Source organism: Muscardinus avellanarius (genome assembly GCF_963383645.1).
Source record: "Muscardinus avellanarius genome assembly, chromosome: 7".
NCBI lineage: Eukaryota > Metazoa > Chordata > Mammalia > Rodentia > Gliridae > Muscardinus > Muscardinus avellanarius.
This window is the reverse complement of record NC_137793.1, coordinates 44,201,224-44,213,834: the sequence shown is the minus strand read 5'-3', so window position 1 is coordinate 44,213,834 and position 12,611 is coordinate 44,201,224.

Here is a 12,611-nt window from a genome sequence, read left to right as displayed (position 1 = left end):
GAGTTTAAGGGATTCCGGGGTGGGAACCCAGAAGTATATAAAATACATAAGAGTAAGGGCCAAAACACTTGCAGAGTTTCCAGCTTAACTTTTCCTCTTCCTGTTCCCCAACCCCATGATGATGAAAGGCTGTTTCAGAGATCTTTGATCAAATTCCTTTTGATGAGCTTGTTGTGGTAGTGTGTGTCTGCAGAGCCAGCTCCTCACTCAGTTATGTAAATATGCATATGGCACACTGATCTAGTCCTCATTAGAGTTGTATTAATAATTGCCATTAACTAACAATTTACTAAGAGACGATATGTTTCATCTTTTTTGTGAAGAAAAATGATGTCAGAATTATAAATGCTTTTGTTCCATCTTCTTGATAGATTTTTTAAAATAATGCTATTAAATGTACATAGGCTGTCAAACCATATTAGTTTCTGTTTTCATTTCTTTCTGGCTCAAGAAAAAAAATATTCACATTTGAGTCCATTTGTTGGCACAGCTGTGTATTCCTATCTTTTTGCAGTAGATACAACATAATGTACTAAGTTTCTCTGACTGCCCCATTCCACCATAAGAAGCAACCAAAATAAACATCACATTAAAGCAAGAAAGAGAAACTCTGTCTGAGGTAGATTTATTTGAAGTAGATCCTGCTTTAACATTATGCAACCCATTCAGTCACTTTCTTTAGCTTGTTTTGCTCATCCCAGACAAATCACTAATAGTGTTAGTTGCCCTCTTTTTTAAAAACAAGGGCATGCTTTTGTTTTATGAGGTCTTTAAAATAGGCATACTGAGCAATATGCTTTAGATGAATGAGAAATAGCCACTCTGTAATTGTAAGTTATGGTTGCCATTTCTTCTGGACAGACAATTGCCCGAATCTTTATTCACAAGCGTAACTCCTTCTTAAACCTAAAGTACAAATCATGAGACTCCCTTATGCTTTGGGAAATGCTTTACTTTGGGAATAATAAATTACTGTAAGGAGATGTTGTAAGCCTCAGGAGCTGAAAGAATCACTGCATTTTATCTGAGCTGTCTCTCAGTAACTATCTGTTTACATAACAAATTAAGCAAGAACAATGAACAAAAATAAAAGAAGCCAAACAGACAAATAAACAACAGAGCAAAAGCATACTAGATATGAGTAAAACTATTTTATATATAAATATCCTTACATAATTTATCCAGAAAATAGTAGATATAATTATACTTTTTTATTTGGAAACAGGGTCTCCTAAACCAAGGCAGCTGGCTTTGAACCTGTGTGATCCTCCTGTCTCCACCTCCCAAGTGCGGGGATTATAAGCATGCACCACCATGCCTGGCTTAATGGACATTTTTTTAATCAAACCTTAAAAATATTATAAAATGAAAATAAAAGGGAGATTTAATATTTTCTCTTAATTAAAGGATTTCTCTTTTAAGACATAATGTACTTAGGCTGAGATGGCTCTTTAGATAGCCTATTAAAATTACATATAAAAACTGGATCCAAGTATAGATCATCTAAGGACTCTGAGATTCAGATTTAACACCAATTGCTGATTATCAAGAATCACAGAAAGCCAGGTGTGGTGGCACACACTTGTAAACCCAGAATTTGGTAGACTGAGACAGGAGGATTGTGGTGTGTGGACAGCCTCAGCTATGTAGTGAGGCCCTTTTCAACTCAATGAGAACTGTTTCAAAATTAAAAATTAAAAAATAGGGCTGGGTGTGTTTCTTGGAGGTAAAATGGCTCTGAGTTACACCGCAAAACCGAAAAGAAAATCACAGGAAACAAATAAATCAATCTTTAACATTAAAGAAAGATTGTTATGCAGCAATCTCTAGAATTCTATGATATACCTATGAAATTGGCCACCAAAAGCTAGAAAAAACTTAGTAACAGAAAGTCTACAATAAATATCAGCTTTTAAAAACCTATGTGTTTTTAATGGTGAAGGAGATACTAACGACTAACCTGGTAAAAAGTAGCAAAGGGTTGAATAAGCAATAAGCACCGACTTCAAAGTACAATAAGAAATTTGGTATAAGGAAGATTGTTATTCTCAAAGTCTGGGATCCCAGGGTGACAGAGACCACCACCACACACAATAATGCAAAGGCAGGAAGGGGGTTTATTGGTGAACTAGCTTGAGCTAGGGTCCAAGTCCTTCCAATGCAATGGAATCTTGACAAGGTCCCTGAGTCTTTGTTCCAAGGCAGTTTTATACATTTCAGTCACTCGGGCTGTGATTTACAAAGGAGTTATCTTTAGACCAAAAGGAATTTTAACTGCTGTTATCACAAGCAACAGGCAGGATACTTGGTGCCTCCCATTTGGTTCATGCCTCCTGGGGTTGGTTGGGTGTTCTTCATCCTGGTCTTACATATGTTGACCAGGCTAGACTTGAACCTATATTCCTCCTGTCTCAGTCTCCCAGGAAGTGGGATTACAGGTAAGCATATATCACCACACCTGAAAAATATTTTTAATTTCTTAAGCTAGACTACAATTTAATTAGTAGTTCATACATTACAAACTTTTTTAGAGCCTATAATTGATGTTTCAGAAAATTATACTACTTTACAAACAAACTTGGAAATTTGAGATTCAGTCAGTGTATCTTTTCTTCCATATTATAGTTTGTTGTTGGTGGTGGTGTTGGTTCCTTCTACCCCCAGGCTTCACTCCCAGACCCATTTTATATTTTTATTTGGAAACAAGGTCCCTTAAGCCAGCCAGGCTGGCTTTGAACCAGCGCAGTCTTCCTGTCTATACCTCCCAAGTTTGGAGGTTACAAGCGTGCACCACCATGCCCGGCAACAAGTTTTTTTTTTTTTTTCCTTAATGAAAGCAATTGTATAAATTTATACGTGGTTAATAATAACTTTTGAGTTTTTCTAATGTGAGTATTGAACATTTATATTTCCAGTTCTCTATTGCAGGATTAATTTTGTTCTTATAAATTTGTAAGTATAGTTCATAAAATATTTACATTATTTATTAGTCTAAAATTACTCATTTAAATAACATCCAATTAATGACAGTGTTTTATCTCTTTATAGATATTGAAAAATTACTTTAATAAAATGTATCATTTTCTAAAATTATAAATTTATTTAATATTTTAGTATTTAAGAACACTTTAAGTCTATATTACTTAAATAATAAACTACATTTTTTTTCTAGCTCCTAGTTTTTTATGTTAAACTCTTCATAACTTTGTTTTGTAGTATTGGAAATTGAACACAGGCCCTTGCAAAAGTTAGGCAAGTGCTAGCTGTATCACCAGCTCCTTTCCCATTTTGTTTGAGACAAGGTATTGCTATATTGCTGAAGGTGCCTCCAACTTGTGATCCTCCTGCTTCAGCCTGCCAAGGTCACTGAAATTACAGGCTACCTCACAGTGCTCAGTATAATAAATTACTTTTTAATTGTGTAAGTAAATTGTCTTCAGTGTTAGAATTTTATGTTAATATAATTAATGAACAAAAATCAAAATGATTTTTTAAATATATCAAATTCTCTATTTTTAAGTTATATAGCCTGAGCAATTTAAAGGATGATACTATATAAGTGACATGCAACATTAATATTAAATTTAAAAATTAAAATCTGGAAGCCGGGCGTGGTGGCTCACACTGTAATTCCTGCGCTTGGGAGGCGGAGACAGGAGTATCGCGCTGGTTCAAAGCCAGCCCCGCTGGCTTAAGAGACCCTGTTTCCAAATAAAAAAGTGTAAAAAACAGGTCTGGGAGTGTAGCCTGGAGGTAGAAGGGCTTCCAGAAATCCCAGTACCACCAAAAAGAAAAAAAATATTAAAATCTGGAAATGATAGATTAATGTGATATTTTTAACGTAACAATGCAATAGAATGAAAACCAAACTACCAAACTAATGCATGTATATTTACATTCATAGTCACACAATTCACAATTGCCAAACTATAGAACCAGCCAAGAGGTCCATCAACAAATGAATGGAACAAATTATGAGATATGGAAGATGGCGACAGAGAAAAGTGGGACTTACGAGCCTCGCTAACAACCAATCTCTATTACTACAAAATCAGTGCCTTTCATAGCCAGAAAATATCATCAGCAGAGAAACAAAAAATGTAATTACAAGGGACAGGGCAAAAGAGGGCTGGAAAAATGAGACACCAGAAAGAAACCAGACTGCAGTTCTGCGACCGGAGCCGCGGCATGGAGTGGCATGGATGCCATCTTCCCTTGCAGCACCAGGCCCCAGAGAGGAGGGGAACTCAGAATGGAGCTCAGAGCTAGAGAGGAGATATGCCGGCCTCACACCCAAGGATGCGGCAGCAGCGCCTTACTGCTGGCGGCAGCGGTGAATTCACCAGATGGCTACAGACCAAAGCACTCAACAGCCCACCAGGCTCCAGAGAGGAGAGGTGGACAGCGAGCTGAGGTGAGCCGCTGCGGATCAGCCGGGTGGGATTCGGCAGATTTTTAGGTGCAGGGAGCATCTAAAACTCCCAGTGGCTGGGCTCAGCACACCCTGCAGGGACTCAGAGCAGAGCTCAAAACCAGAAAAGAAATATGCCAGCCTCATGGCCGAGGGCGTGGCATGGGCACCATATTGTCACTGGTGGCAGCAGCAGCAAATTCAGTGAGTTCACTACAGCTCCATCAGCGCACTCAACAACAGTGAGTCAAATTGCCGCCCCTAGAGGAGAAATCCCAGTACTGTACTCCCAGGGACTTGACCCAGTTAGGGAGTGGTGGTGGCAGAGATATCACACCATAAGAGAATGCCCAACCTGGCACCCCCCCCCCCCATGGTCTAAAGCAGCCTCAATTGACTCCCTGGGTCTGAGACTCTGTGATACAACCTAGTAAAGGAGTAGTGGGGACTGAGATAACACAGATTCGAGATCTAGAGCACCTTAAGTGAAGTCGTAGTGACCCAAGGGAAGAACCCAGAGGAGGCACAGACTTCCAAAATCATGGGAAAGAGGAATAACAATGGAGCAATGAATGCCCACAACCCCACAACATCAGAACCTGATAAAACAGGAATTCAGAGATTTCTAGAAGATCAAATCAGGAAAATAACTGTAGAAATAATAGAGGTGTTTCAAAAAGAATTCAGAGAGAGCCAAAAAGAGATAAAGGATGCAATTAATGAAGTAAAGCACTAAAGTCAAAGTGCAAACAACCGATTAGACCACATGGAGAATAGAATCTCGCTCTTAGAAGATGATCATTCCAAAAATGAACGCATAGTTTCTAATCTAGAAAAAAAAATCCGACAACAGGAATCTGACATTGAAGAAATATGGGTCTATTTTAAGAGAGCTAACCTAAGAATAATTGAAATAGAGGAGGGAAAAGAAGGTGAAACCAAAGGGATCAACAATCTCTTCAAGGAAATAATAGGAGAAAATTTTCCAAACCTAGAGCAAGAGGTCAGGAAACTTATAGAACCCCCTTTAGACAGGATCAGAGAAGAGGATCCCCACGCCACATAATTGTCAAAATGACCAATGTGGAAGCCAAGCAGAGAATCTTAAAGGCAACAAAAACAAAGGGCCAAGTGACATTCAGAGGCAAACCAATTAGAATCACTCCAGACTTCCCAAACCAAGTCATGAGAGCCAGAAGGGCTTGGAGTAACATATTCCGAACTCTGAAAGAAAACAACTTCCAGCCAAAAATTTCCTACCCAGCAAAACTTTCTATCAAATTAGATGAGGAAATAAGAAGCTTCCATGACAAACGGAAATTGAAGGAATTTATGTATTCAAATCCAGCGCTAGAGAAAATACTCAAAGAGATTAACTACAAGAAGAATTAGGTGACACACACCAGAACCAGAGAAACAAGATTTTCCATCCAACAGACAACTAAGATTGGTTATCTTTGGAGATTCATTATTTATGTTAGTCTTTTACCTATTTCTAAATTGTATTGTTTGCTTTTATTGTTGCTAATTTTTAGGATTTCTAGTCAGAATATTAATATACCTTCAGATATATCATTTGGAAATATTTTATCCCATTCTATCAGTAACTTTTAACTCTGCTTACATTGTCTTTGGATATACAATATGTTTTTAATTTTTAGGGAGTTTGTTTACCCTTCTGTTGCCTGTGCCATTGAAATCATATCCAAGAAATCACTGCCAATTTCAATGTTGTGAGGTTAAATGACCCAGATTTTCTTCTTAACGTTTATAGTCTTAAGATTTATATTTAGGTCTTTTATCTATTTTGAGTTAATATTTGTATATGGTGTTAGGTAAAGGTCCAATTTTGTTCTTTTTCATGTAATTATTATTTTTCAACAATATTAAGTTAAAAGATAATTATTTCCTCCACCAAATATTTGTGGAAACCTCATCAAAAATAACTTGACAATATATGGAAGAATTCATTTCTATGCTTTTATTTAACTCCAATGGTTTATATATCTGCCTTTATAACAGTACTACACTGTTTCAATTATTGTAGCTTTATATGGTTTGAAATCAGAAAATATACAACTTCTAGCTTTGTTCTTTTTTCAGATCGTTTTTGGTATCTAGAGTCCATATTCCATATTAAAATAGATTTTTTTCTGAAAAATAAAAAAATGTATGATAGTCTCACCTAAAAAAAAGAAAAAAATATTTGGTAAGAAGGAAAACTAAAAGAAATATTGAAATGTTATCTTTAAGTCATCAAAAGCTTGGTATCAGACAAATGAAACTGTTATGTGAGATTATCATTGTTAATTTTGGATAAATTGCTATAATATCAGATGTCAACCACTAAGCCAAGCATGGGAAGGAGGGATGGGAATGGAATGGGGTGTGGATTGGGTAGGGGCTAATTGGGTAATGTGTGCATGTATGTCTACAAAAGTTTGTTTTTCTAATCCCATTATGATGTATGAATACAGTGCACCAATAAAATAAATAAATAAAATAAAATAAAAGTATGAGATATGTACACAATCAAAATTTTACTCAGCTTTAACCAAAAATATAACTCTGTTTTTTACAGGGAAGTAGATGGAACTGGAGAACATTATGCTAAGTGAAATTAGGCAGTCACAAAAAGTAAGAAATCAGATGCTCTCTCTAATACATGGAAGCTAGGAAGAAAATGGGTCATAGAAGGAACTGTAGACAAAGGAGAAACTATAAATGAACAAATAAGGTGACCTAACTGAAAAGAATGGGAGGGGAGGAGAGAGAAATTCTCTAATGCACATGATGTACATTCACAAACATATCAAGGTCAATCACTAAGCCAAACATGGAAAGGAGGGAGGGGAGAGAACGGGGTGGGAATTGGGTAAGAGCTTATTGAGTGATGTGTTGATGTGTGCATGTATGACTCTACCATCTTGTACTCCATTAAGATATATGACCACAATGCACCAATAAAAAATAAAATCTGAAAATGATAGATTATTTATTGTGGTATTTTTAATGTAACAAAGTAATAGATTCCATTTTGTTGGCTACTCATTGACTTCATGTACATGAGTGCTTTATATGTCATATTTACTGTACATTATGGTAACTTCACATTCTACATTCCATGTTAACTGAGTATCATTGTATAATACATTGTAATTTCTTAATGTAGTCTACTATTGCTATAATTGTAATTGTTTTTGTTATTTTTATTATATACATAAGACATTAAGAATTCTAAAGCAGTTATCTGATTGTGATGATTAAATCCTAATCCTAAAGTTATAGTGTGTAGAATTTAAAAAATCACATGTTTATAGCTTTAGATTCATGATGTCGTTTCACTTCAGAAAGTCTGAAATATACCTATTTAACAAAATTTATTGGAATACCAGTTTTCTAGACATCATTTAATATATCATTTAATACTATCTACTGTTTAAACTTTGTTTCCAATCAGGATTTTGGATCACAATGTATTTTCCTGTATTTAAATCCTTTGGTTCATGTTCAATGACAACTGTAATATTTTAGATAACTTCTTTTTATATTTTTGGCACTCTTTTCATTATTGTGTTCTAAATAGTTGCTATAATAAAAGTCATAAGTAATGATTATTGGGTACTTATTTTATGTTCTAAGTGTTTTCTATGTTTTTCTAAGTACTTTACATGTACTTACACTAAAAAACATTTCTAGGGGTGAAATGGTATTATTGTCTGTATTTGATAAATAAGTGGATGAAAGAGCCATGGTGTGTAAGCAAGGAAATTTAATTTTAAAGCCCGTACTCATGACCCTCATAAGGTATTGCCCATCTTTTCTTTATTTTGTTATTTACAAAAAAAGGGATTATTTTAAAATATGTGGCAAATAATATATCTTTAAGTTATATTTCTAATTCTTTAATAAAAACACATTTACTCTTCTTACAAGGTGTGATGACGCATGCCCATAGTTTCAGCTTGGGAAGCTGAGGTGAGAGAATCACTTAAGCTCATGCGTTAAATACCAGCTTGCATAAGATAGTGAGATCCTTATATCAAAAACAAAAAACAAGCTGGACATGGTGGCACATGCTTGTAACTTCAGTACTTGGGAGTCTGAAACAGGAGGCTAGCAGGCTCGTGGCCAGCTTCAGCAACTTAGTGAGGGCCTCTGCTACTTAGTAAGATGGTATTTTAAAATAAAAGAATAAAAAAGGGCTAGAGGTATAGCTTGGAGGTAGGATACGCCTGGATGCCATCACCAGTATCACACAAAAAAAGAAAAACTGAAAATTTAACCCTTCTTGAGTCCTATTTATCCATCCATTTATTTATCATCTAATTTTGTTTTCTGCTTAGAAAGATTCTTCCTTCCATGTTATATTTTATATAATATATGATACATTTAATAATATTTAGCATTATTATTTTTATTTAATTTTTTCTTGAGATTTTAATTTGGGTTCTCAGTTTAGACTGAAAGGATAACCACACTCATTTTTCTAACCCCTCTCAAAATTTCTTTGCAATAGGACTAACAGGTGATAGATTTAAACAGATGTATCAAGTAGAAAGTAAATGCTGATGGCTGGAGTGGAGTTTCCTTGGCTGAATGCCAAGTTTTATGTTCTGTGGTGGGCTATTTGCAGATTTCTCACTGAAGTTGATAAATCAAGATGAAGGGATGTAAGTGAATTAGAGTTATGAAGTTAACTGGGAGGAAAATTAAACAGAACAAATGGTAAACTTATCTTCTGGGGAATGGGAATGACAATGGAAAAAATGATCTCTTTCTATTGTAATTCTGAATTCCTTTATTTTTCATCATATTCATGTACCACTTTAATATATTTCTTTTCATCAGTACTGGGGATTGAACCCAGGGCATTCTACCTCTGAGCTACACCTCCATCCTTATTTTTTATTCTTTAATTTTTGAAACAAGGTCTCACTAAGTTGCAGAGGACCTCATTAAGTAGCTGAGGCTGACCACAAACTTGCAATCCTCCTGTCTCAGCATTCCATATAATTTTTAAATTAAAAAGTCACTAGAAGTATGTTTTGATGTAAAGACGAAGTACAAAAATTTTATTTTATGAATGTATGATGATATAAAAATCAAAATTGCCCACATTGAAGAAAAATGTCACCTTTATTTTTCTTCTATTTCAAGAAATATTTGTTTCTGAAATTTCTAATTTTGATCATTTTGATCAGATAATTTACTGATTACTATCATTTTTGAAAGACAATTTTTGATATTCTATACATTTAAATCTTTTAAGCAATTTTGTAATCAAGTTTATCTACAGATAATGTCATCTATATCATTATCAAATAACAGAATATCATTATCAGATAACAGATAACTGAAATGTTATTTAATTATTTCTGTAGAATCCAATTATCTTAAAATTGAGAAAGAAATGTAAATGATATAAAAAAAAACTGTAGCTCAGATGAGCTGGAGGAAAGGGACATGGCACATGCTTAGAACACATTTGAAGAAAAGTGTCTGTTTTCGAATCATTGGCAGTCCAGGATTAAAACATGCTATTCCTCTACAAAAACTGACTTCCACAGCCTATTATCCATCATCTTTATTCTTGGCCTTTCTCAGTTGTGAAGTTTTTCCAAAGTGCTCAGCAGTTTTTCTATATATTTCAATGTTGGCTCATGGGGTATAGACAAGCGTTAAAATGTAGATCTTCAGGTTACCAATATTTCATCTGTGTACTACATATATATGCTAAATTTACATGTATATGTTTATGTGTGCTTATAAGTACACCTAATGAGCTATGCTTATAAATTAACTAGGCACTTTTCTTCATTTTTATCATCATTGACATTCAGGTTCTTTGTTGATTTACAGCTGTCAGGGGATATAAACAGTCTTTCAGACATTTCAAATGGAGTAATCTCACAAATATTTACATTGAATTTGGGAATTTATTATTATAAATATAAAATGATATTGCTTGAGAAAATGCTGGTTTTATTTATTTTTTTTTTAATTTTATTTTATTGGTGCACTGTATTCATACACCATAGTGGGATACAAACTTTTGTAGACATACATGCACACATCGCCCAGTCAGCCCCCACCCGATCCCCACCCCATTCCCTCCCCATCTCTCCTTCCCATGCTTGGCTTAGTGGTTAACATCTAGTATTATAGCAATTTATCCAAAATTAAAAATGATAATCTCACATAACAGTTTCATTTGTCTGATACCAAGCTTTTGATGACTTAAAGATAACATTTCAATATTTCTTTTTGCTTTCTTTCTTACCAGAGCATATTTTTTTCTGTTTTTTTAGGTGAAACTATCATATATTCATATATTTATTTTTCAGAAAAAATCTATCCTAATATGGAATATGAATTCTAGATACCCAAAACGATCTTGAAAAAGAACAAAGCTAGCAGATATATATTTTCTGATTTCAAACCATATAAAGCTACAATAATTGAAACAGTGTAATACTGTTCTAAAGGCAGATATATAAACCATTGGAGTTAAATACAGGCCTAGAGCTAAATTCTTCCCTATATTGTCAAGTTATTTTTGACAAGGTTTCCACGAACATTTGGTGGTGGAAATAATAATCTTTTAACTAAATATTGTTGAAAAATAATAATTACATGAAAAAGAACAAAATTGGACCCTTACCTAATCCCACATACAAGTATTAACTCAAAATAGATAAAAGACCTAAATATAAATCTTAAGACTATAAACTTTTAGAAGAAAATCTGGGTCATAAAACCTCACAACATTGAAATTGGCAGTGATTTCTTGGTTATGATTTCAATGGCACAGGCAACAGAAGAATATACAAACTCCCTAAAAAATAAAAAAAAAAATATTGTATATCCAAAGACAATGTAAAAAGAGTTAAAAGTTACTAATAGAATTGGATAAAATATTTCCAAATGCTATATCTGAAGGTATATTAATATTCCAACTAGAAATCCTAAAAATTAACAACAATAAAGGCAAACAATACAATTTAGAGATAGGTAAAGACTAACAAAAATAATGAATCTCCACAGATAACCAATCTTAGTTGTCTGTTGGATGGAAAATCTTGTTTCTCTGGTTCTGGTGAGTGTTACCTATTTCTTCTTTGTAGTTAATCTCTTTGAGTATTTTCTCTAGCGCTGGTTTTGAAGACAAAAATTCCTTCAGTTTCTGTTTGTCATGGAAGCTTCTTATTTCTCCATCTAATTTGATAGAAAGTTTTGCTGAATAGGAAATTTTTGGCTGGAAGTTGTTTTCTTTCAGAGTTTGGAATATGTTACTTCAAGCCCTTCTGGCTCTCATGACTTGGTTTGGGAAGTCTGGAGTGATTCTAATTGGTTTGCCTCTGAATGTCACTTGGCCCTTTGTTTTTGTTGCCTTTAAGATTCTCTGCTTGGCTTCCACATTGGTCATTTTGACAATTATGTGGCGTGGGGATCCTCTTCTCCGATCCTGTCTAAAGGGAGTTCTATAAGTTTCCTGGATCTGTGTATCAACCTCTTGCTCTATATTTGGAAAATTTTCTGCTATTACTTCCTTGAAGAGATTGTTGATCCCTTTGGTTTCACTTTCTTTTCCCTCCTCTATTCCAATTATTCTTAGGTTAGCTCTCTTAAGATGGGCCCATATTTCTTCCATGTCAGATTCCTGCTGTTGGATATTTTTTTCTAGATTAGAAACTATGCGTTCATTTTTGGATTGCTCATCTTCTAAGAGCGAGATTCTGTTCTCCATGTGTTCTAATCAGTTGTTTGTGCTTTGAATTGAGGCCTTTACTTCATTAATTGCATCCTTTATCTCTTTTTGGCTCTCTCTGAGTTCTTTTCGAAGCACCTCTATTATTTCTACAGTTATTTTCCTGATTTGATCTTCTAGAAATCTCTGATTTTCTGTTTTATCGGGTTCTGATGTTGTGGGGTTGTGCACATTCATTGCTCCAGTATTATTCCTCTTTCCCATGATTTCGGAGGTTTGTGCCTTCTCTGGGTTCTTCCCTTAGGTCACTATGGCTTCACTTAAGGTGCTCTGGATCTCGAGTCTGTATTATCTCAGACCCCACTACTCCTTTACTGGGTTGTATCACAGAGTCTCCGACCCAGGGAGTCGATAGAGGCTGCTTTAAACTATGGGGGGTGCCAGGTTGCACGTTCTCCTATGGTGTGATATCTCTGCCACCACCACTCC